Genomic DNA, 27,822 nt, shown 5'->3' on the forward strand with positions numbered 1-27,822 from the left:
AATGCCACATTATTTTGTAAGTACATTTCACGTCCGAAAGTTCCACTAAGTGTGAAATACTGAAGACATATTGCTTATGCTTCCGTTCTTTGTTGCTCCCAGGCTCCAGCACAAGGATGTTAAAATGGCCATTTCCATCATCAGTCTCCTGACTTCCCGCTCATCTTCACCAAATCAGTCATTCTTCACCCTCCCCCTCTTCTCTCTGTTGCCTCCCATTTCTTCACCCTTTTGTTCATTCAAGTGGGTTTCTTCCTCTGTCTCTCCCTTTCTCCCTTCCTCCCTTCCTCCTTTCCTTCCTTCCCCCTTCCGCCCTCCCTCACTCCCTCCCCCCTTCCTCCCTCCCTTCCTCCCTCCCTCCTTTCTTCCCCCCTCCCTCCCTCCCTTCCTTCTTTCCTTCATTCTCTCCCTCCTCCTCTTCAGTGGTTTTTCTTCCTTCCTTTCCTGTCGTTTGTTTGCTTGTTTCTCTCTTCCTCTCCTCCATAGGGGATCATAGTGCTGTAAGCCTCGGCACACTGACTTGGGGCCTTCTATTTATTTATTGTAGAGACTGCCATGAGCATTGGAGAATTTTAGCAGTGCCCTGAATCCAGGAAGTAATTCCTCCTCCTCCCTGTGCTGATCACCAGACATATGTTCAAGGCATCACCAAGTGTCTGCAGAGGGGTGTAGGAGCTGTATAGTCACTGCTGATAGATAAATTTGCTAATATATAGTTAGATCTTAGCTATGGTTATCTACACCTCTTCTTAGCTATGTGATCACAGACAAATCCCACACATATTCAAATGTGTAGCTGATTCACCTGTGTAGCTAATTTAAACACTGAGCTCTAGATGCCAATCCTAGAGCTTTGGAGGCTCTTGGAGTGGTCTGACAATATACTTCTTGCCCTGTAAACTCTTGGGCATGCTGTAGCTGCCAGTCAAGGCTATGCTGCCAGAACCACTATCCTCCCTTTTATTGGCTTGTTTTCAGTGTCTTCATCAAAATATAGTGCTCCTGAGACATCCCTCTCTCTCTTCTGTAACTTAGGAGAAATAATGTACCTAAGAAACATAGCATAGGACCATGGTCCATGGTAGGTTATACACAAATGCTACCTCATAAAGAAAGTTCTAAGGGAAGGCTGGTCTGTGACAGAAACTTGGGGATTACAAATGTGTTTGGATGTATTCACAGCAGCACACAAATACTCCCATTCTTTTTTTTTTTTTTTTTTAAGAAGAGGTTCAATGGCTTTTTAGCAACAAAGTATCTGTGCTTATTAATAAATCTCTCTCAGTGGGAAGAGTCCCCTGCAGTAACAGGAGATAAATGATAGAAGTTGGCACCATACCTGAGATTCTGGAAATCTAAAATTGATAACCCATACACATACGTGTTAATAAGACCAAGTGCAAACTCTGTTACTAATGTCCAAGAACAGAGAGTGTCTGTGGATATCCTTACCTAATCCCTTCTCCCAGCTTCTCCCTATTGAAAGGGACCAGCAGTTCCCACATCACAGCTGGCTCAATACCAGGCAAGGTGCTAGATTATTCCTGTTTGCACATTTCCCCATAAAATGCCCTAGAAAATCTGATTCATATTTGTCACATTAAGAAGCTGGAGCTCAGAGAGTGGTTAAATAATTTGCCCTGTGACATCTAGTTGGTCATGATAGTACTGGAATTGTACCTTTGTTCTTTGTGACTCACTGCTCCAATACAGATAAACAACACCTGGCTGTCTAGAATTCCAGGAGCCCTTCTAATGTGCCTTAAGATTTTAGGTTTCCTTTCAGGGCAACAGCCTCTTGGAAATCTCTAAGCTTAGTCTGGCATGATGAACAGCATATGACTGACAGCATATGACACTCACTAAAAGAATATGAATATAGGGTAAATTATTTTTACCAAATAAATATAGGGTAAAACTGTGAATACAGCATTCTCTCCATCAAGCATCCAAGAAGTGTTAATGAAATAGCCAGGTGCTGCATAGCAGCTTGCAAGAATTCTGGGTTCTGGTTTAAGTTTACCACAAGATAATTCTGTAAAATAGATGAAGACACCAGTTTCCCTCCTAGTTATAAACTGAATTGTGACCGTCTCCCACGCCCAATTTCTGTGTTCAAACATCACTACCAGTGTGACTATATTTAGAGGTAGGGTCTTCAGGAGGTGACTGAGGTTAAATGAGGTCGTGGACCCAGCCTTGATCCTGTCCTTCAGAACTCAGATCAATTTCCCTGGCACCTGTATCTGGGGTTTCTGTCCTCCAATACCACTTTCTGTCACATAGATCACTTAGTCTCTGATCTTTTATTACAGGAATCCAGAGAGCCAGTACTCCACACACATGTCCACCACACTTTCAGCACTTGTGAAACATAAAAAAATTCAGATTGAAATTTTTCTAAAATATTTTTGGAGATGCCAGAGTTCTGCCAAATGTAAATGAGTCTGGTTGAATAGGGAGGGAGCACACTATACAGTCTATTCTTCCCTTAGAAATCCATGCGCACTCAAACAGTTACAAAACAAAGCAAAAAACCAAAACAAAAACAAAACAAAAAATCCCTGCAGTTCAGACAAATTGGTCTAGCAATTCCAAGCAAACCCTCTTGGGCTCTGTTTATGCCAACAGCCTTCTTGGCCTTCTTGGATGGGCACTTATTGGCAGCTGAGCCTTCTTTTTTGTTTGTGTTCTTATTGGAAAAGAGGACAAGACTGTGGCTAGGGCAGGTTCACAAGGCTGAGGCAGGCATGTAACCAACAAGGGTATTTAGGAATTTCAAAGGAGCTAATTCATCTGAGCTGCTTGCAGAAGTGCTTTGTTAGAGAAAGTAGAACCTGTGTTCTTCTTTTTTGGAATATGTTTTTTAAATATATATATATATATATATATATATTTTTGAGACAAGATTTCACTGTGTAATAATAGCTATGGCTGTCTTGGAACTTACTCTGTAGAACAGGCTGGCCTTGAATTCATAGAGATCCTCTTGCCTCTTCCTCCCCAGTGCTGGTATTAAAGGCATGCATCATCACCATCCAGCTAGTACACATGTTCTTCTGGCTATAAACTTGAACTTTGTACACAGACTGAGAAATGTCAGGAGGCACAGTTGAGCCCAGCCTACTCTGTCTCCAGGGCCTGTGCCGACTGACACCTCCATATGCTTATAGCCATTGCCTCTTACATCCTCATATGTGACTTAACCTTATAGTGTCTGCCTCTGGTTGTATCTCTAAAGTGCAGGACAGAGACTTTCCAAAACACTCAAGAACTGACCGGTTCATGGAGGGTTTTCAGTCTCCCTGGACTATCATTATTTACCTCTGGCCTTTACCATACAAAGTAGCTGAAGATGATCTTGAACTTGCCTCTACCTACCCTGAGAGGAGGGATTACAGGCATGTGCCATCACAACCAGTTTACGTGCTGCTGACAGTTGAACCCAGGAGTTGGAGTAAGCCAGGCAGGTACTTCACGAACTGAACTGTATCTCTAGCTAGAGACAGGGTTTTTCCCATGGCATTGCTCTGTTTCCCTTATGGCAGAGCTCATGTTTAATGCAGTGAGTTGTTCCTTTGTCAGGTTCTGGGGGAAATCCCCTCTAGTCAGCATCATAGCACCTGGTACCCAGAACACACTTGCAGTTGTTTGGTTGACTGTCACCTTCTGAAAGCCCTGGTGTAATCTGGAAGGGTTATAAATCTGGAGCTAGTTAGTGCTTCACAGACAGGTGTTTATAATTATAGCAAAAAAAAAAAAAAAAAAATAGCTTTTTCCTTACCGCAGCCCAAGGCTGGCTCTCCCCACATCCTCCCTGCTGGTAAGGTGAGCTGCACTGCTCTATGCCTCTGTGTCCTCTTCATAATTATCCTCATCACCCCCAGCTCCCCAAAAGCTCTGCTGGGAAGCGAAACTCTAAGGAAGGGAACAATGCAGGGAAAGGGAAGGGTCATAAAACAGAGGCGAGCCCAGGAGACTTCCAGGAATTATTTGTCCTGATGTGTATGGTGAGATGGTACTGCGGGGAGGAAAGGGGCCTGCTGTAGCAATGTCTGCAGAGCGGGGTCCAGAAGCCAGTGTCCCCCTTGTGCTTACACCTCTCTCCTCTTCTGTGTTACTTCTGTCGCCACTGACACACTGTGCTGTCCGGCAGCTTGACATCTATGCAAGCAGCTTAGTCAAACCAGAGAGGATCAGTGCAGAGCCTCAGAGCAAGGGGTGTAATTCTGAGGAGCCCAGTTCAGTTCCCCACATTTGGGCACCTCAGGAAATGGGGTGGCCAATTCCCTTCACTACAGTTAAGGGACACACCTTCTTAATGGACTTGAGCCTGACTTGTCATTTGTCAAATATCTCCTATCCTACAGGCCTTTGAAAAATACATAATCCATTTAATCCTTACCAGGATGCTGGACAGGAGACATGATTACTCTCATTTTTCAAATGAGAGAACTAGGAAACAAAGAAACCCCTTGACCTTGCAAGGGTAAAATCCTGAAATCTACCCTGGCTTCAGGCTTATGTTGGTCTGAGGAGTTTCGGTCCCTTTCTTTTTTTTGAGAAACCTGAGGCTCTTGACTGTCGCTTGAGGCCTTGCTGACCTCATTTTCCCAATCTTTAAACTTTCCCAAAATTTTCAAAATGATGCTATCACTTCTCAGCCTGTCTGTGAATGTCTCCATCTTGCTACCTTCAAGTTATAAGGTTTGTTTCAATAATCCATTAACAGTGAGAAAATTACTTTCTCATTATGAAATATTTGTCACTTTAATACTAATTACTATAACTGTATTTATTGAGGATTAATGACAGAGAAATATTTTATTAACAACCAACTGGCATTTATTATTGCATAAATAATAAATAGTGTCTCATTAAATATAGATGCATTTTTTATTTGGGCACCTTCATTGAAAGTATTGCCAAAATTTTTTTACATTTATTAAAAATCTCATTAAAATGGTTGGCTAGTCTTACCTTGGTGCCCCACCCCCGCCTCCCCCAAAAGGGTCCCTGATAATCCTATCCAATAGGGAGACTTTGGGACTATTTATCTGCTTGTCAGGAGAAGGCTTTCTACAATGCCTGGCAGCTGTGGATTCTGGTTGCCATCAAACTTTAACTTTGTCCTCTGCTCTCACAATTTTGTTATGTTTACATTTGTAACCCTCACTAGTGTCAGAGAGTCGCTGCCTTTAAGAGTTGGAGCTTCATACAGGTAACTCATCTGAGATCTTGGACCAGGGGAGCAGGGAAGGATGTTCTTACCTTCCATTTACAGCGAGGAAACAAGGCCCAGGGGTCATCAGTAAGGCAAGACAGGACTGACCTGTTGACCTGTGAGTATCAATGCTTAGTCCCAGTGGTGTTGTGCACATTCTTGCCCCATGTCAATGGTCCACCCATCTGTCTAACTCATCCTTGTGGCCTGCAAAAGGTCAGCTCTCACAAAGCTTTATCACCTAAGTGACATCCTTAGTTTTTCTAGCTCTAAGCCCCTCCCCACAAGCACTCCATCACTCTTAGAGTTGTGGTCATACTCCAAGTGTGAGTTCACCTGTTCTCATAAAACTGGTCTGTCTGATAATCATGTTAATTTGTCCCCTTCCTCTGTGCCCTTGCCGCATGTGCTGTTGAGTATTCTCCACCTAGACTCTCTTCTGCCAGCCAAAAGATGCACATTCTGGGAAGACTTTATCACTTGCCCTATCCCAAAGCAGTCAGTTCAGGAAATTTCCGGGGAGGCCAGGGATCTGGGAAGGAATGAAGCCTTGTTCACCACCCTCTGGATGATTCCCATGTGTCTGGACTCCATAGAATCCTCTCTTGGGTCCTAAGTCTCACCATCTCTCACAGTACATCTTCAGTTCTATCTCATCTCTCTTCCTTTACAGGCTCCACCCCTAATCAGAAGGAAAGCATTGGGGGTGGGAGCAAGTGGGGACAGAACAAATGTCATCCTCCTCATTGTCCTCCACTTTACTTCTAAGTCTCTGATGTCAGATTCTTCCTTCATTCACATAAAGGTGTCTGTGTGTGTCATGTGGGTTAACAGAGCACCTCCACTGGGTGGTGCTCTGTTGGTTCTGGAATCCAGGAGTTCTATAGCTCACCCCTTCCTCTTCAGGGATACTGTGCTCTGGGTCTTCTGTACTCCCTTGACCTGGGCTTTTTAATTCCACTCTCCCTAGGTGGAGGGAGGCCTTGCATCCTCAGATGTACTGCTGTAGCTCTCAACCGGGAATGCCTCCTACTCTTTGCCTCCTACTCTTTAAACTAGCACATGTTTCTCCAGACCCTGACCATTTTTCAAGGACTTCTTTATCTAGAAAAGTATTTTTATGTATGGGGGTATGGGTACCTGAGAGCAGGTTCCAGCAGAAGCCAGAAAGGTGTACCTGGTGACATGGAGTTGGAACTACATCTGGTAGTAAGCTGCCTGACATGGGTACTGGGAACCAATCCCAAGTCCTCTGCAAGGATAGAAAACTCCCTGAGCTGCTACAGTATCTCACCAAACCACCTTATTTTATTTTACTTTTATTATCCAACTTCAGGGTCTCCAGCTCTTGGTAGGCACTTGTAGGTCTTACAAGAGACACTTGACAAATCCACTTGGAAGAATGAGCCTATGCTTCCTTCCACTGGAGATGAAATTTTGAGAATCATTGTAACCAGGCTTTCTTTGACCTATGGAATGGGCCAAGCCTGTGAATAAATGGTCTGGTCCAATTTCCAGCTTCAGCCAGTACAATGAAGTTTAAAACATGACATTTGCATCTATTTCACTAAGAGTCTTGCACTCCTTTTGCCCCCCCCCCCCCCGTGCCATCCTGTAACAATAGAAGTCCTCATTCCACTGAAACTGTGTCATTTCTTCAGCGTTTTGAGGGTTAGAAATTAGGACAAGACTATCAGTAAAATGCAGCGGGCACCAGTGTACTAACTGGGTATCTTATCAGATATTCAAGAAGGCAGCAAGAAATGTCACAGGGAGCTTCCGACAAAAATATTTAATTAATAGCAACAGCTACAGAAATGAATAACAGCATCCAGGCAATTACAGTGTTCAATAAACCAGCTCTCCCAGGATGGGCGGCAGCAGATTACCAACTGATGGACTGCATTTAAATATGTTATCTGTTCACTGGAAAGACCCAGTGGGTCCCTCTCTCCCATGACATGACCAGGAGTTGTGTTATTGTTGTAGCCTTTTAAAAATAGAATAATAAATTAAATAATCTGACAGAGTGTTCAGAGATTTCTAGTCCTCTCCAAAATACCCAGGAATAATTTGACCCTGGGATATATATACTGGGATCCACTGGAGGATTTCTATACAGCACTAGAGTATGCATTGTGGTGTCACAGTGCCCATGCCAATAGTAGATGAGAGAAGTTTGGGCTTTTAAATTTCAAGTGCTGGCTGTATGACCTTGGAAAACTTCCTTTACTTCCTGGAAATGACATGTTTTCTGTTGTCATTACAAAGCATACTGAGATTTGTCTAGCAGTGTGGTGGTTTAATGAAGGTGACAGGCTACATAAAGCTCCTGGTGAACCATTGCAATGTGGTACCTGGTGATGCTTTTCTCCTTACTAAGAATGCCAGGGTTAAGGAGGGGGAGCTTGATTTTTCTCACTACTGATGAGCTCATCTTAGGGGCAGGCAGGGTTCCACCTCAACATAAGGGGAGTCAAGCCAGTCTAGTGGAGAAAGCATAGTCTGAAAACATGGAAACCTTCAAAAGGATCTCAGCAGAATTGAAAACTTCCATTGAAAATGCAGGGCTGCACTAGTGTAAGGTTGACAGGATGCCCAGGCCTTGTTCTACAGAGGATAAGAACTGAGCACCACTCGTGTCCTATCTGGATTTACACTCCTTGGAACACCTCCTCCTAGGATGCTCCTTTAAAGGAATTTGTAACTGGTACAAGTCCCAGGACACAGCTGTAGTCAGGTGACTGTGGATCCTGCCTTTTATCTGGTTCAAAGGAAAAATGCCAAGACCTAGAACACAGTTGGGTTTCTCAAGGTCTACATGCAGGCTGCAATGTTCAGAAACAGGCTGCTCTGGGCACTTTCATTTGGGCCCTATACCACCTTCTTAGCTCTAAGTTCCCTTCTAGTCACTTCTGATGGAAAAGCAATAATGTTTCAAGCATCAATATCTGCTACTAGAAAGGTAATGGTGTGGACACAGCAGACTTGAAAAAGACAGCTCAGTAAGAACTGTTAGACATACAGTAAGCACGTAGGGAAAGGAGAGCCTGCTGGAGAGCATGTATACAGCCTTGAAGATCAGTCACCTCCCATCTACAACAGGGTGCACTGGTGGGACCTGGTGAGTTTTGTTTTTGTTTTTTTTTTTTTTTTTTTTTTTTTTTTTGCCTGAATGAAGTGGGACTTTTCAATGGGGGTCCCCAGTTGCCTATAAGAGGAAACAGGGCTCTCAGACAGGTACAATTTTCAAAGTTACCTAAGTGATGACAAGTCAAATTCTACACAAAGTGCTTCAGAAGAATTACTAAAAGCATGTATTCTAACAGTAGGAAGTAGCATCCATCAGGCGTGAGGTTGACAGTGATAGAAGCAACAGAACAACATCATTAAGCAGTAATAGGACATGTGAGCATAGCAGGACTACTTAGAACACATCAGTCCTGCGCATACATACACATGGCCTTACTGGGTTCTTAGAGACTAGACAAGCCTGTGTTCATGATGAACGTCTGTTGGTTGTAAGCTGCACAGATTGGTCTAAAAGCACATGGAAGTAAACTCTGTAGGTCTGGCTCTGCTACAGCCTGAGTTTTTGTTTTTAATTTGGATCAGTATGAGACTGTGACGCCACTTGAAACATCAGTTTCTTTGTGGGATTATACTTCTTAGCTGTCACCAAAGAGGTAGTAGTGAGAGATTCATGAAGGGGCATGAGAGAGTGCTTTGTGTTTGAGGAAACTTGATGCAATTCTAATCTAAAACATCTCTTAGCTCTTCAGATTTGGACTTCCAGCAACTTTCTGCCCATTTTCATACATATGCCTCACAGGAATATTATGTTAATTTGCTGTAATGTATTTCAGAGTTTCCATCCACATTTGTCCCACTAAAATGTACTTACGGGTCTTTCCAGATCCCTCATCTCTCCTATCCACCCCATCAGGTAGGAAGCACTGCTGACGAATTGGTCATTCTTGCATCTACAATCATTTCTACCATCTTGACCTCTCCTGGACCAGTGCCTCAGTTGTCCAACATCCTCCTCATTGTCTTCACCATCACTATAATGGTCTTCCAAGAAGTTAAGAGTGGCTATATGTCTGTTCCCAGAAGCACATAGTAGCTTCCTACTACACTTTAAAGAATCTTTAAACTTCTTCCTAGGGCTCATAAGGTCCACAGGGGTCAGGTTCCTGCCTGTCTCTGTGCACTTTCCCCTCCTTAACCACCATCAATTTTCATTAGGTGCATAGCCCTGCTGAACCCTTCCCCCTGAAAGCCACCCACATCCTTTTCAAGAGAAAAATGACTGTTGGGTGAATCACTGGAAGTGAGGTGACAATGGTGTCCTCACTCAAGAGCATGTCGCAAGCATTAAGTTACTAGGAACATAACTGATTGTCAACAAGAAGAGTCACTGAAAGTATTCAGAGGTAAGAGAAGGTTTCACTAATAGGTTCAATCTCTATAGCTTTTTTCCCTAGTCAACAAATCTGCATATGAATACATTGTTATTTTCTTTGCAATATGCCAAATACTGTGTTAGGCAACAAGGAGGGGTGGCAGCTTTCTCTACTTTGATATAGCACCAGACAGAGCATGGGCTAGGCCACCCTGGCTACCCTGTAAAGACTGGTTCTCTCTTTCTTCTTTTGCCTGCTACAGCAAGGTACTTAGAGCATCCTGACTGCTGGTGTCCAGAGAACATGAATATGACCTAGAGATGAGTCTATGTGCCTTATACCCTTTGTGTGCTCAGCGTGAAGAACAGTTCTTCATATTGATCCATCAGGCAGTCCATGTGGATTTTATTGCTGGAGTCCAGATCCCATGGGACTGTTTGGGTTCTCCCCTGGGTCTGGAGATAAGGGACTCCTAGCCTACGGCATCCCCCTTGGTTTTAATGCCATGTACTGTCTTCTCTCCTGCTATGTCAACATTATTAGTCTGGATCTCTGTGGAAAGGCAACAGGTCTTGTGGGCAGAACATGCATATCATACCCAGAAAGACCTGTGTCTGGTCCTTCCTCACTCTTCAAAGCCAGGCATCATTCAGTGTATTGATTAACCCCTTTGAACTCAGTTCTCATTTATTGAGGACTCTATGGTACCTTCTTCACAGGACTCTTATAAGGATGAAAGCAATGTATCTATGTTAAGGAATTCTGAGGTTAATTGAGAATAGACTTAATAGATTAAGGGAGCTGTTTGTGCCAAAGTTAAATAAAGTTATGTTTTTAATGAGGAGGAACATGGAATTGGAAATGTGACATGTGAATTAGAAATTATATTTCTGTCATGGACAAGCTGTATAACCTTCACCAAGTAACTGGTCTATAAGTCTACCATGTTGGGTTGTTATAAAGATAAATGAGATGAGATGCATATCTAGAAACAGCTTGATAAGTGCAGTTATCATCACTATTATTTTGAGAAAGTAGAATCCTGGTTTACTAAGATTCTTAGCCACAATGGGGAGGGGAGGGGTGGTTAGGTGAGAAACTTCCTCCATCTGAACATTTCACCAAGACCTAGCCCTGGTCTTGATTTCCTGCCATTTGGACCTTTTCCTCATGGCTTCTCTGAGGGCCTTACAGCCTTATCATCTTGGCTGAATTATAGATTGTCAGGTTTGCCAAGTGACACATGTAGGTCCTGCCACATTATGGAGAAATGGGGAATCAATTGTCTCTACCCCACCAATACTTTGGATTTTGAGGGAGAAGGAGGCTGGGAAGGAGGGATAAAGGATAATGCAGAGTCTCCAAAATTAATGAGGTAATGGGTGAGCCTATTTCCATCTAAATGAGCTGGGGTCATGTTCCCTGGAAGGAACAGCAAAGGGGAATAGCCAATTGAAGAAGCTCAAAGTAGAAACCAAGCCAACCAGCTGAATAAATCAATGTCCAGTTGTGTCTTATTTGTGGCAATTACTTCTCTGAGCCTCCAATCCCCAGTGCCTCACAATTGGGCTGCAGATGCTCATTTAACAGCTCTGAGTTTGACATCTTAATGTTTTCCTTCCCACAATAAAAATGAGTATCTGCTTCAAAATACATACTTGTCATTAGTGTTTCCCACAAAATCTTTTTGTTCCAAGAAATAAAGAGAATTTCAGAGGTGAGTGCATCCTTGTGGTGTCAGTGGACTACCATCCTGTGATTCATGACAGCTGGCTGGAAGGCAAGGCCTCACTCTACACTACCTACAGGACCAAGCCAGTGGTTCTGCAGTTGTTTTAGTCAAGAGAAAAGTCAGTTCAACAATCTGATCTTTATGCTGCTTGTATTTTGTTGTTAGTTAGGATGAGCTTCCTATTAGTCATAAGTTTATGTCATGATTTATTACCATATCTGTGTCACTTCTAGAACATTCTTAGGGTAGGGAGCTATAGGAGAAGGAAGGGGTATATGAAACACCACCTGTTTCGTTCAGTTCTAACCACTGAACTACATACCCACAGACTCCTTAAGTCTTCTCTATGAGCTATCAGCACTCATGCCTGGAGAAATGGGAGCTGAGATGACAAGTGACCCATAACTACTGAGTACTTGGTATGCCCATCTCCAAAGTTTGTTTGGTCTTACAGTGCTGAGGACTGGGAACTTCAGAAGAATTATGAAAATATATTTTTCATCTCAAGAAACTGGGCTTACAAGAAGTGTGGAGACAAAAAAGGTTAAGGCTATCATGGTCTGGCTTAGGTTCCAGTCATGTTTCCTCCAATACTCTCAGTAGAAGCCAATATTGTGGTTGTCTAGTCTGAATGCCTGCCATTGGCATTTCTTTAACTTTGTGAGGAAGCTCTGGATACTTTGTCTTTAAGCTCATGAAAGTGTCTGAAACACTGTGTGCCTCAAGTCCCCACTTCAGTATCTCTAGCTCCTCCCACCCCGACAGTTCTACTTATGAACCTCTACCCAGTGGATCTGCGGATTCCAACAGTGTTCTGTGCTTCAGTGACAATCACAGGAGATGAAAGACCAGGAGATTCCACATCACTTGAGGCCAGGGAAGACCCTGTGAGGAGAATGAGGCTATGTACCAGGTCTGGTGGCCCAGCTAAATATGAGGGGGGATACAGTGACTCAAGTTTCTTATATACTTACTACTTTATAATCTTCAGGTTCCCAATCTGAGATGCTCTTAGGGCTTTGGTATGAAGTGTCCCACTAAAGGATCATACCTTGAATGATTGGTCCCCATCTGGTGGTGCTATTATGAGATGACTGGGTCATGAGAAAGAACACTTATATCAATGCATTAATTCATTTATAGCAGAGGTGACAACTGGGAAGTGGTGCCTGGTTAGGGAAAGTAGGTCACTGGAGATATAGCATTGAAAGATAAATCTTGTGCTCAGATTCATCATCTCTGCCACTTCCTGACCACTGTGAGGCAGACAGTTTTTTTTCCCACCAAGCTATTCTTCCAGTCTAGATACAATGAAGACAAATGACCTTGATTAAAACTTCTGAAACCATGAGCAAAAATGAATGCTTGACTCTTAAGTGGTTTTTCTCACTTTGTCGTCATGGCCAAAACACAAATAAACAGGAAGGAATTTCTCTGTTTTATAAAGGAGGAAATGTAGCTTCAGGAGATGAAAGATAGGCTCATAGGAACACAGCTGCAGAAATAAAATCCCTGCTTTCAAATGGCCTGACTTTTGTTTGGGCATCCTGCCTCATGTTCTGTAACTTCAAGGCTCTCCTCTGACAGCTCTCACTGGATGAAGGCAGCTTTGCTTTTTTTCACGGCTAGCAGTGGATCCCCTGTAACTTGTCATGGATCCTTTCAGATGGGTTCAGTTCTTCCATGGGTGAGGCTTTCCTGTTTAACCAAGAATTGGAAGCATTTACCTGTCTCCCACTCAGCATGACATTTGGGTTGTTGGTTCTCTCATTTTGAGTTCCTTAATTGCATGCTCAGGAGGAACAGGACAGTGAATCTTCCCTACCAGATACTGTAGGCATGCGATCACATCCCAAGTATACTCAGCTTTGCTGCAATTATTTTCTTCCCCATTAGCATCCTTCATAGTTTTGTTTTGTTTTCCTGAATAGAAACTACTCCTGCTTTGGAGGGGACACTTCACAGCATTCTCCATTCCTTCTCTCAACTCCCCCACAAACAAATTAAAACTCCTCTCTGAGCACCAGCAGAGGCAGGCAGGCAGGCATCTTATATAAATGGTAATTAGTGCAGCCTTCTGAAGACTGGATGGGAAAAAGCATAACTTTTTCTGAGCTGAACACCTTTGGCTTTGCTTTGAGCCTCATTTATGATGCTCACCACATGTTACTAGATATGATCCATGGCTAGAGAGGTTCCCTATCACAGTAGAAAGAGCCCGGGTCTTACTACAGACAAACCCCAGCTTGATCCCTTGGGTCCTTAGCTTTTCTATTTAACTGATCTTCTGCCCTTGAATAACAGACATGACCCCTTTGAACTTCAGTTTCTTCATCTCTATGATATAGAAACCAACACTACCTCCCAAACATTATGGTGGGCTGGTTAAGATCATGCTAGGTAAATGTATCAGGTGGAAAGAGAAAAGAAGAGTATGCATCATTATGAGTTAGCATTCTGTAAAAGCAGAGTCCCCATCTATCTTTGTGGCTGGGCAGTGTTTGCTGCAAAAGCTCTCTGTTCAGGGACCTGCAGCTCCCTTCATGTGAAAGTAGCCCATATAGGATTGAATGAATCTGGATGCTGTTGGAGAAGGAATCATGATCAAGAGATGAATGATCCAGAAAGACAGCCCTTAGTTATATTACAAAAATAAAATAAATTTAAAACAATAAGAGCTACCCAGAATGATAATGAACAGATAGTTATAATCAGAAATCTTGTTGTAGATTCTTAGCTCTATGATTTATGAGATAAACAGCCTCAATAACCCTTTAAACTTTTTACCTCAAGTGTGCTAAAGCATATATGATATACTCAATTATAATTTATTATAACCCAAAAGGTCATTATAGTTGTGAGGTACAAGAAGTTAAAAATTTCTTGTGGGGAGCCACAGAAGGGAGATGGTTTTGGTGTCCACCTCAGGACAAGGTCATCTTCATTATCTTTTCAATTACTATGATACAACACCATGACCAATGCAACTTATAAAAGAAAATATTTGACTTGGGAACCCCTTGTTCAAGAAGGTTAGGGCCCATGGCCATCATGGTGGGGAACATAGCAGCAGGAAGCATGGTGGAGACATAGTGCTAGGGGAGTAACTGAGAGCTTATATCTCATCCGCAAGCACAATGCAGAGGGAGAGAGACAGAGAGAGACAGGAAGACAGAGAGAGACACACACAGAGAGACAGGAACGAGACATAGATACAGAGAGAGACAGGGAAAAAGAGAAAGACAGAGGAGAGACAGAGAGACAGAGAGACATAGATACAGAGAGAGACAGGGAAAAAGAGAAAGACAGAGGAGAGACAGAAAGACAGAGAGACATAGATACAGAGAGAGACAGAGAAAAAGAGAAAGACAGAGGAGAGACAGAGACAGACCAGAGAGAGACAGAGAGAGAGACAGAGAGATGGAAAACTGGGAGTGATGTGACCTCTCAGAACTTCAAAATCCACTCCCAGTGATGCCCTTCCTTTAGTAAGGACACATCTCCTATAACAAGGCCACATACACTGCTTAATCTTTCCCAAACAGTTCTACCAACTAGGGACCAAACATTCAAATGTATGAGCCTATGGGAGCTGTTCTCATTCAAACCACCACAATGACTTTGGAGGACATTACTCTAACAAGTTCAGAAAGAGGAAGCTCCCGTTCTGTTGTAAACAGAGGGTCTCCAACATGGTGGTATGTTGCTAAACTTCTTTCCCTGGAGACATAATCAACATATACCCCTCTTTCTGGAATCCTAAGGGCAAACTGAGAAATAATTATACCACACTTCACTCTGGGATGAAACAATGAGTTTATAGGATTTCCTAATGGAACATAGGTGAGAAGTTACTTATTGGAGTGTGGGTATTCCCCCCCCCCACAAAAGGCTACAGTGGGAAGTCTTCATCCACTGGAGATAATAACTTTCCTATAGCTGCATAGATAGAGCTCCATTCCTTATCTTTCCTGGCCTATATACTTTAGGCCTTCCAAAAGTGCTCATAAAATTAGGGCAGAGATGCATATATCAATGCTTACATCAGGTAGTATGGAATGGCTGGATACTCAGACAATACTCCCCATCCCTCCATGAGGAGATGTAAAGTGTCAACAAGTTCAGTTGAAATGATGTTTTGTAAGCAGGGTACAGCTGAAGGTACCAATATGGCTATTGTTGGACTCAGAGGATTGTACTAGTAGTTCTGCACAGCATGGTGTCTCACCTCTGTGAGCTCCATTCCCCAGGAGAGATGATTAAACAGCTGCGGATACATGGTCTTTTGATAGGTGGATGGGGGTAAGGTCTCTGAGTGGCTGGGGATACATAGGATCAATGGTGTGTTGGTTTAAACAAACCAGTTTAACTTTCTTAAGCTTCATTTTACCAAACTAGGAAAAGAAAGGATAGGAGGACTTACCTAACATCACATAATTCTTAGTACATGATTTGATCGTTTGCATTGTTATATTTTCTCAGCACTCTGAGTTCCTAGGTTCTAGGCTTGTTGGGGGCTTCACACATTAGCTGTGTGTCTTTTCACCTCCTCCTCACTTGGTCAGTGGACAGCTCTTTCTGTGTTCCTCATGTCAAGATGGCTGATACAGTCATTGATTTTCTTTTCCAAGAGTCTACAGGGAGTTAGGAAGCACCCCAAAGGCTATATTTGTTTCTCATTGAATCCTCTTATCACCAATTAATTCACCTATTTAATACCTTAAGAATCTTGGCAGCATAGTGGGTTCTAGGAGACATAGACTAATACCACATATTTCTCAAGCTCAAGAAATAGTATACTGCAAAGTGAGCACATTAATAATAGGAGTGTCATTATTTCCATATTATATGTGCAGAAACAAAGAATTAGAGAGGTATTACTATGATCCTAAAGCAGGTTTTTATTCCAATTTCCACTGTGTTTCCTTTAACCCTGCCCTGAAAGATGTGGTTTCCCAAGCCCCTTGATTGAATTATGGGCTTTCCATGTTGGACAATTGAATTTGGGAAGGAAGGGAGAATATCAAGAGGATGGAGAAGCAGGGAAATATGATTTAACTGACTTGCAGAGCCTTTTAAGCAACTGACCTTCATGCTTCCTCAGAACCTGTTGAGCTAACAGCATGTTGAGGTGCTGCAGTCATTAACATGGAATGGGGAAATGTGTTTCTCAAATGCAAAAATGTGTTTCTCAAGGTAAAAGTACCTTGCCTCCGACTCTAGATCTCATTAAATGAGCTAATTCACCTACTGCTTAATTTGCTGTAAGCCCTATGAGTAATTAGGATGCTGACATCTTCCAAAAATTATATTCTTAATTGTGGCATTCCTCTGCATCATAATGAAGCTGGTCACCCTTCCTCCTAGAGCGCTTTCCTCTTCTCCCATCAGAGCAGCATGGTGAGCAGTGAGTTTTGCATTTAGCACACTTACCATCATGACAACAATTAGGAAGAAATATTAATTAGAAATAGGAGGCCACCCTGGAGATCCAATAGAACAGTTGAAGCACTGAATTTGGTCCTTTGCATTTCTTTCATTTTTAAAAGCAATCTGGGGCCTTGAAACCTCGCAGTGGTTATTTACTAGGGTCAGCTTCCATTTCTTGATACTGTTTGCAACAATTTATGTGTGCTTAATGGAGCAGGAATTCTTGACTTTGCCTTGCAACTCACAGCACAGTATTTCATTCTTAAGATGTTGTATCCATTTGTCATAGTGTGTGTGTGTGTGTGTGTGTGTGTGTGTGTGCGCGCACACATAAGCACACATACATATGCACAGTTGAGCATGAGCAAGCATGTGGGTATATGTGTGTTTTACATAGACAGAAGCAATTCTTACACAAATAACTTTTTTTTTGTGGGATGGAGGGTTTGTCTTCTCGGCTCCTGTAAACAGATCTGGGCTTATATAGATAGACTTTGGACTGGATTGAGGATTACTTTGAGGATTATGAAATTAAAGAGGCTCTGCAAGTAGACTTCATGACAACATTGTATAGGAGATATGTGCTCAAGTGGCTGCCTGGCCAATTGTCAGTTGCTGACATGGGGCACTGGCAGACATCTCCAGACGAATAGAAGGTACACAAGAGGGAGTAGGGTGTTTCTCAGTCAGCAACTCTTATTTTCCTGTGACAAAATCAGCTATATCCTCCTGGCTGGTGACCTCAATGTATCCTGACTTCCCTGGATAGTGGAAAATTGTTAACAGAGTATACAGTTTGATATGCAGTTCCGTGTCCAGGATTTGATCCTCCCTGCTCTGCCCATTGAGCTCATTGGCTTCCCTGGCTTCCCAGAATCTCATCACTCAATGCCCAGCATCTTTTGGCAAGATTCCACCCCACCCCCAAATCTTTCAATGTAGCACCAAGTAAAGACCTTGCCTCTGTGTTTGGGAAGAGAGCATTTCTGGTTTTTACTACACTACTTTCTGTGGGGTTGAAACAAGTTACTAAACATTGGATTTCTGCTTTATTTTACATGTTAAAGGCCAAAGCTCTTTTGTGTTCCAAGTTGTTGTGACCTGGTCTTTGGTATAAGGAACCACAAAGACTAAATAATCAAGAGACTCAGCATTCTGAAGGCCAATCTTTCCCCTACCTTCTCTATTTCACCTTCCTATGGAAGAAAGACCAATGACCTAATTAGATAACAGGAATAGCCAATGGCTCCAGGGTGTAGGAGGATTTGGATTCAAACATATCTGGCTGTAAGCCAGCTCTACCATCACACAGCTCTGTGACCTCAGGTCACTCTCTCCACTCTGAGGATCTTATTTCCTCTGGAAAAAGAAATAGAATCATAATACTCCATGGCCAGGCTCTAAAGGCTCAGTGAGAAAATGTTGGGGAGTTTGTGCAACAACCAGGAGATCAGAAGAGAGTTGCACTCCATCCTAATCCAGCATCTTCTTTGAGGGGGTGAAGCATCAGAGTGGAAGTCATAAGGCAGAAACTTCAATCAATAACTAGTAGCTGAAGGCAGTGGAAACAAAGAGAAAATGCGAAGTCATCTGCCTTCATTGTGACAGAGGGTTTTGCTCATTTGAAGACAGCATGGGAAAAAGTGGTCTATACATTCTCTTTCATTTGAAGGAGAGTTCTGAGAGACACTGAGCCACAAGGGATGTACTGCCACTAGCCACTGCTTACATGGTCAGCCATTGAACTTAGAGGTGATATACATAAACCAGCTTGAACTCTGACATTAGTGCTACATCGGGAGCTAAATACCTAAAATGGAATAGAGATGGGTTGAGATTGCTTGAGTCTAAAGCTACCTGCTCTGCCTCTGCTGTGTACACACTAGACAACAGCACAGATGTAGAAGTACCTCAGATAATTGGCTGTTTTGTCTTACACTACCTAAAATGGACTCTAGTAGAAATGGCAATTTCTCCTTGAATATCACAAGTTTGGCACATGGTAGCTTATTGGTAATAGATAAATAAGTGGAAAAGTTAAATTTAAATTTAACACAAATAGATGGCCTGCATAAAAGCATATCTTATTCATAGATAGAACCAAATATGTGTTCTTCCTTAGAACTTGACATTTCTCCTTGGTAGGCGGAACAAAACAATCAGCATTGTCCATAGTGCATGGGCAGGAAGTGAAGGTTGACTTCTCGTCACTGAAGGAGACTGTTCTGTATGCTACCATTAACTTTAACTTTAAAACTGGATTTTGACTTTCATATAAGAGATAGTCCCCTCAGAGGTACAATGAAGAACTGTCAAGAGCCAGTGGCAGAAGAAGAACCCACCTTCGTATGGGGAGCAAACAAATCCCTGGCGGTTGATATAAAGTTGGTCATTATTGGTTCTTTGGCTCACTTACTATTTTCTTACCTGATAGCTTGGACATTTAAAAATGCAAGTAAGAGAAAGGAAACTGCTTTTTCTGGTGTTATTTTATTTCAGGCACCACCTTAGTCACCTTTGGAAACACATCCTCTATTTTCCTTACTTAACACTCATGACATCAATTGTCTCTGTAAGCAGAAATTAGGAGGTCTGTTTAAGCAGCAAGTGTTCTTGTTTAGTGCTCATCTCAAGTCAGGGGAAAACAGATGTGAAGGGAAATTCTAAAATTTTCATGATTTTGCTATGTCATGCAGATGTCAGCAATACTGCTTAAGTAGGGAGAAGCACATTCCAGCAAAAAAGGGGAGGCATTGAAGGGTTAAGTTCACTGCACTGTGTGCTTAGTCTTGTCACAGAGGTCTAACTATTGCTTCATCTTCTTCCAACATGTTTTTGTTTTTTATCCCATTGTATTATCACTGTGTACACAGTTTTAAATCCTGCTCTTTGGCTGATCATTAATTCATTTTCCACATTATTATTTCAGACTCTGTAAAGATAATACTTAATAACTGCATAATGTTCTAGCCAGTGGCTGTCTCTTCTAATTATTCTCTGTTGCTCCTCCTCCTTCTCCCCTTCTTTTCTCCTGATCATTTTCCTTCCCTCTCTCTCATTCTCCCCCTAACTCCTCCTCCCTCTTCATCTACCTTGGCAGATTCCACTCTGTTATCTTCTACAATAGGGTAGAATAAGGACAACCTCCTCTTCCTCCATTCCCCCCTCCTCCTCTGCCTTTGCCCACTTCTCTCTTTACATGGCTTACATTTATTAAGAGCATGTTAATGTGTCAACTTCAGGTTAAATTATTTTCCTGTAGAATTTCATCTAATCCACATGGTAACTCTTAGAAAGAGGTTTGATTATCTCTGTGTAGAAGTAAGTATGTAGATGACCCAAGTAATACATGGAAAGTACACCCAAGATAATATTACTATTAAGAAACAGAAGTGAGCAGTCATGGTACACACACCTTTAATCCCAGCACTTAGGATGCAGAAGAAGGCATATCTCTGTGATTTTGAGGCCAGCCTGGTCTATAAAGTGTGGACAGCTCAGGCTACACAGAGTAATCCCATATAGAAAAAACAAAACCAAGCCAACCAACCAAACAAACAAACAAAATCCAAAACAAAACAAGAAACTTGAGCAAACAAAAAACAAAAGAGAAAGAAAGAAAGGTAAGTAGTATTTGTTCTCTTTGTCTTTGGAACTGAAGGCTTTTACTTTTCCCATTTCCTTCTTATTAGACATTTAGGCTGTTTCTAGTCCTTCCCTGTCAACTCATGTATGTATATGTAATTCTATTTATATATTACACATGAATACAAGTATTTATGCATGTACATGTAATTTTCTGTAGTCATTTCTAAAACACGTTTATGGAAAAGGATGGCTAAACAAAAAAGTTTGACCATTTAACAGACTCAATTGCTAACTACCAACTTGATTTCTGAGAGTCTCACACACGTGTTTCTGCCTGTGCTGTTTGAAAGTGTTTCCTGCGTTATTCACTGGCCAGAAGCAAAATGAATGGAAAAGGCAAAGTCTGAGAATTTTGGAGCTCTTATTTCTTATGGTGTGGGAGTGTAGAGAACTCTCTTGGGATGAACAAAAGAAAAGGCAAGGGAGAACATTTACAGTCATGTGACATAGCTTTGAGACCCTTCTCTATCACTTACTAATTGTTCATTCAGTGATATCATCCTCCTTGTTTGCTAATGCATTCATTTGTTCATTTGCTTGAAGCAAGGGGAATTAAGATGGACTTAGGAAAAGTGATGTGTGTGTGTGTGTGTGTGTGTGAGTGAGAAAGAGAGAGAGAGAGAGAGAGAGAGAGAGAGAAAGAGAGCATAACAGAGCACATGGCCTTAGTTGTTAGGTTAGGAGTCCAGTTAATTAGATGATAGAAGAGCATTCCTTTAGAAAATACTTGAGATAAAGATTAGAAGTCACGGCTTCTTCCATGCATGATGGGGTCAGTGAAGGCTGACAGAACCTTCAGGTAGTTATCACCTGACTTGAGGCTGGTGTTTTAAGTTCAGGCATGACTTGAGGAATCACAGCTGTTATTGTAGGGATTTTGAAATTAATTTATAGATGAAGGGATTTAATGTGTTGCTTCCACTCCTGCTCTGAGAAAAGTTATTCGATGTGATTTGTATATTTGAGAAAGCTCTTAGTGGGAATAGGGGGCTAGTCAGCACAGTCAACATTATTTTGCTGTACCCTATGTATCTATAAGTATGTCTTACTTGTATGCCTAAGTGGAAATGATTTGACCAAGATAAGAACAAGTTATGACTCCAAGTCCTAGTTCAACTTCATAAAAATGATTCGAATCCCCCATGACAGCGCCCCTTACCAGCAGGAAGTAGTTTGGAAAGAACAACGCCCAAATTCCCAAATATTGTCTATAAATGTTTGTTTTCATTTAAATGGACTTGGTTATATAAAATAAAAAAAAATGAGAACACAATCCCAGTAGAGGAATTAAATGATTTCTACCATATTCAAGGTCAAAAGGAGAAATGAAGAGAAATAAAATGAATTAAGGCTAGCACAGAAACTCTGCAAGAGGGACAATTTTATTCCCCTTTCACACATACGTGAGGCAAGGCAGACAGTTGGGTTGGGCTAATAAACACATTTAACACTACATAGAAAATAATGCAACAATTTGAAGCCAAGTGTGCCAAGGTCCCAAGACCCACTCCACTCTGGTATCCAGAAAGTAAGTTTGGAACAAGACCTTTCAGATGAGCCTCAAATAAGAATGCCAACTTTCTCCAGCTAGACAATCACAGATGCAGGCAATTACAGGAAGGAAACTGTCTGAGCCAAGCAGTGTGGTGAGATTTTGTAATACTTTTAAGAATGCACAGACCTGATATATACACATACATATGTGCGTGCTTTCACATATATCTCCATCTATATCTATCTATATATATACATATATGTATATATATTTCTAAAAGCTATATATATATGTGTGTGTATGTGTGTGTATATATATATATATATATATGTATATATATGATTTCTCTGTTGATAATTGATTGCTTACTATGTGCCAAACTCTATTCTTAGTACACCATGAGTACTGAATCTTTTAATTTTGCTTATAGCTTTTATTAGTTACCGTTATTTTTTTCACTGTACATGAGCCAGCAGACTACAACAACCCACACAGCACATGAGCTGCAGAGCCAGCATTTCAGTGTAGGCTGTCCTAGCTCCAAACTGTCAACCACTTTGCTAAGTGGCCTCTTATCTATGACACTGTTTATATGGGCCCATACTTCCCTTGCCCCAAAGTGAAAGAAGGGCTAAAATCAGTGTTCTATTTTCTTTAACGAAGACAGGAGGATGTAAATAGCTTTGATGAATATCATGATCAACAAAGATATCTGGGCATTTTATTTTTAATGAACAAAGCAATAGTGATAGAGAAAACTATACCTTTTTTTTCTAGGATTTTGATGCTGATCTGGTATTGTATGGGATGTTTTGTAGATATTCTTTCCTGTACAGGAAGCCACAGGTAGGAACATGTGAATTGTCCCAGGAGTGATGGTTGGATGGGACGTAGGGTACTAGTTTGTGGATGGTAACCCATACTAAACAGTGTGGACCTTAGCTACAGAGCAGCAGAACAGTGTTTGAAGTAAGTGACTGCTAAAATTGTATTGAGAGGTACAAACTCCATCTCTGGTGATTGAGAGAGCAATGGTGAAGTTATTTCAGGAGAGTTTTGCATGAGACAACAGATGGTGGCAATCTAGGTTACCAGGCATGGCCTGAACTGGGTCATGGGAATGCAGAGGGTAGAGTCAGCACAGGAATAAAGATGCGGCCAGTCACAGGTAATGTCAAATTGCATATGTGGAGGGGGCCAGAGAGACACTGGGAATGGCATCCGTTTCTGTATTCACAGATTACTTATTTCCTTGCTTGGCTGGGAAGCTTTATCTACAGAGAAAGTGTATGGATGTTGGGGCCAGAAGCAATTTACTTGTTTACTTTTCTGTGCAGAGAAAGCTGAAAGTGTCACTTAGTGATATGCCCCTGTGATGAAGCCAGAATCCTCCTCCACTACCACTTAAGAGAAAAATAATTTTTCTCATAATTTTGATGAGCTTGGTGAATGTTCATATATCATCCCAAGCTCAAAAACCACCCAGGCACTGGGGAAATCAGTAATATTTTACTGGTGGACTTGGTTGAGCAAACACAATAAAAACAGGCTCAGTGTCATTGCACACTGGAAAAGCAGATGGCGGTCGAACAGAGCTGGATACGGCAGTTTGAAATTTCAAATTAAATCAATTTGGAGCTTTGCTTGTGCCTCAGGCAAGATTGTCCCTCAAATGAAGGAGACAGGAGAGGTGAGCCCTTTATTCCTGAACTGGCTTTGCAGGAGTTGGTGAATGGTATGCAGTTTTCCCCTACACAAGTTAGACTGACAGAGGCAGGGGAATAGGCTTGCTCCAATCCAAATTTCTAGAGTGCAGTTCTGGGGAATGAAATACCAGAGAAGCTTCAAGCTTTCTAGGGCCCAGTGAATGAAGTGTACATGACCTAAACCTGCTGGCTCAAGGTCATCAGGATCCCATGTACAAAGCTCTATGCTGTAGATTTGGCGCCTCCAGGAAGTAGCTTGCACCAGTTCACACAAGTCAGAGATTTGGTGGACATTGATCCAAGTGGAACACAAGAGTGTATGGTGTTGATGATGCTGGAGGTTCCAGGATTCCTACAGGCTGCCATCAGAAAGTACGGATGAATTAACAATTGCCTTGGAAATCCCCAGGCTTGCTTAATGTATTTTGTGGTCATATCAGAGGATGGACAGCATAGTCTTTATTCCTTCAGTCCCTTTTCTTCTCTTCTTTGCAACCTGGCCATGGGAGTTCTTCTCCACTAATGGTCTTTACCCCTGGCTATGCACCATGGTCATGTAGGCCCTTTTTAATAATGCATTTTTTCAGCCTTCAATTGGAGATTCCAATGTCACAGATCTATGATCATGTTTTTGGCTACATTTAGCACAGGTATTGACAGGAGACACGATAAGCAGCCAGAATTCTGTGGAATGAACAAATAAACCAAATAATTTATACAAAGACTCTGGCTACTGTATTTCTGAAAATCCCATTCCCTTGGCATCAAGTACCTCCTGTCTCCTTTTATTCATTACCTTCTTTGACCTTTAGGACACAAATCATGTGTTCCCTGTTCCAGTTTAAATATGCCCAGTTAATATGGAATCCAGCAGTTTCCTGACTTCCTATCTCTTTGCTCTTTGCATTGCTCTCTTATTGAGTTTAGCATCTTATATTACAATGATATGGTTTGGTAACTATCTTACACAATGTGGGACTCTATAGTGAATTAGCATATGTAGGATGCCAGAAGACCTGCTGCTTAGTAGGGGACCACTTCCTGGTTTTTATAATGGCCATTTTATCACTGTGTTTTCTCATTGTAGGAAAAGCTCTCTGACCTTCATATAGTGATAAGCAAAGGGGTCAAGACCAGGCTACAGAAACCCACAGAGACAGCTGACCTGAATGAACAAGGGGGATCTCATGGACCCCAGACTGGTAGCTGGGAAAGCAGCATTGGACCAACCCAGACCCCCTGAAAATGTGTCTCAATTAGAAGGCCTGGGCAGTCTAAGGGACATTTGACAGTGGAACCAGGATATATCCCTGGTATACAAAAAGACATTGGAAGCACATTCCCCATGGAGAAATACTCCCTTAACCTAGAGACATGAAGGAGGGCCTAGTCCCTACTCCAAATGACTTGACAGATTTTGATAATTCCTCCTGGAAGGCCTCACCCTCCCTCTGGAATGGGTGGGGAATGGGATGGGAGGGGGGTTGGAAGGCATGGGAGAATGGGAGGGTGAGGGAACTGGGATTAATATGTAAAATAAGAAATAAAAGAGAAAAAATATCATAATCATATATGGGGCTCCAACCTCATGAATTGATTAATTACACAAGTATTCTACCCCTTAAGAACATCAAATTGATGGTTGAGATTTAAACCTATAATTTTGGAAGAACACAAGCATATGGTGTACAAATATATATATATATATATATATATATATGTATATATATATGTGAATAAGTTATGAATTTTATTAGAGATAGATACCTAGTCTATATACCAGTTGTACTACACAGCACAAAGAAAACACTCAGGAGATGATAATTCTGTCCTAGTAATTGCTAGTTATGTATATAATTATATAAACAGCAGTATATTAATGTATATAAACATTTTATTTAGTATATAAAAGATGGCATAGAAGATAAGCATGGGAGGTCTATGCTTGGGCCTGTAGGTAAATGTAGAGGGGAATTGTGTTCTGCAGCAATATTTAAGTTCAATGATCCTTTACTCTGTATACTTACTGAATTACCTAAGCATCTTATATTAGTATAAAAATTGTGGAGTCTTGCTGCCATGAAATATCTTCTTTGTGCCAAGGAATTGGTATTTTGAAACATCTCCACATACAAGTCAGATTTTCAGTCCAAGTTGAGAGTCATTCATTAAGTTGGTAAGGATCCGTCAAGTGCCTACCATATGCTAGCATTGTGTGGACTCCAGGGACACCCCAGTGAACAAGACACAGAAGCACTTTGCTTTGAATGAGAAGGAAGTAGATGAAAAACAAATCAATACATGCTTGAGAGACTTTAAAATTATACTAAGTGTTGCAAAAAGAAATAATGAAGTGGGGTGATGAAACGAAGCATGATTGGCATGACCTTGGCTTGGTCAGGGAAGCTCTCTCTGAGGAGATGTCCTCTACACTGAAATCTAAATAGTGAGTAGACAGCTGTATGGATGAAAACCTGGAGTCAAGCAGGGAGAGCAGCAAATACCACAACCCTGAGCACAAAGGAGAAGGCAGAAGAGCTTGGGTCCTGGCTGAAACATCTGAAATCAGTGTTACTGGCCTTAATCCAAGAGGATTCCTGGGACATTTCCTCTCTGCAGATGTTAGGGGAGCACCCATGCCTTACCTAACTGCTTTTGGTGGTTGCTTGCCTTGCTTAGCTTGTGGACATGCTAATCATCAGGAGCATCACCTGTCAATCCCTCAGTGCTTTGTCATCTAACTATCTTCCTGGATTTGTGTCAATCTCTGTGTACCGTCTCTTCCCCTTCCTCCCTCCTTTTAAAGGGCACCTGGATTGAATGGGAATCCCACATGGATAATTGAAGAGACGTTTTCCTCATCTTGAATTTCTAAGTCAGTCTGCCTCTCTTTTCCAAGCAAGGCATCATATAGGAATTTGGACCTGTACACTGTGGGGCTTATGGCATTCAGAGAAGTATGAAGAGTATAGCTCTGTGTGTGTGTGTGTGTGCATGCGTGCGTGTGTTCACCTGGGAGCAATTGTATATGTGGCTATGTTTGGGAACCTGTGAAGACAAAGCCCTCTTTGCCTGACAACCACCCACAAAATACACCTGTTCTATTTCTCTTTCCCACTTGTTTTTCATTCACTTATTTGATGTTCAGCACGTGTTTATGAACAACATAGGTTTTTCTTGCTTTCCTGCCACATTCAGATCATATCTGGAAACCATTACAAGAGGAATCCTCTGCTGATATAACTTGTATTTACTTATAGCCTTTAGGCAGTCTGTTTTAACTTTGAAAGTACTTTAGGTTTTTCTCAACATCTAAGCTTATGGCATCTCCTTTAAAGTTAAAAATGATACTTCCTTCCCTGGTTGCTGTGAGAGTAAGTTGAATGTGATTAGTGTACTTTGATTGAGAATGACACACTGAAAAGAGGTAGTGTGAATTTGTTTATGAATGAAGGTATGTGATATTAATCTCAGTGGCATCCACTTACACTTGAAGACACTGCTGTAGGCACATTCTTGGCAAAGCTTTCAAGTGATAGATGATGTTGATGGTAGGCATAGATCCATGAACATTTCAGGTTTAGGATTCATAGCCCACAGTTTGGGAAGTATTGTGGTAAAAACAGGGTCCACAAGATGGTATTCTTCATAGAGCATAGAGTCTTACTATAAGATATACTTTGACCAGCTACATATATATATATATATATATATATATATATATATATATATATGTATAGCTATAATGTACATATATATATGTATATATATATATATATAGCTAAAATATAATGCCTTTATATTCTCTTGTTGATTCTAGTCCCACCACTCATAATTTTACTAAAATGGCCTGCTTTCTTGAAGACATTTGATATGTGTTCCCTAATATAAAAATAATTATATACCTCTGTCAAAATGTACTGTCTCCAACTTGTAAAGTACTGTGATATTTATGACCTATTTTTGCCTCATAATTCCTCCCACACGTCAAAGACAAAGATGGGACAATGTTTTTCCTGTTTGAAAGAGAAGTTAACTGAGACTTTAGTAGTTAACCACTTGACTGAGGTCATCAAACTTGTAAGTGGGATACCTGGACCTGGAAGGAATGGGAACACCACTTATTCTGTATAATTAGTCTGCACTCTAGATCTGGAAGTTGTTATTGTCAGTGGAGAGCT

This window comes from Phodopus roborovskii, unplaced genomic scaffold (genome assembly GCF_943737965.1).
Source record: "Phodopus roborovskii unplaced genomic scaffold, PHOROB, whole genome shotgun sequence".
Classification (NCBI taxonomy): Eukaryota; Metazoa; Chordata; class Mammalia; order Rodentia; family Cricetidae; genus Phodopus; species Phodopus roborovskii.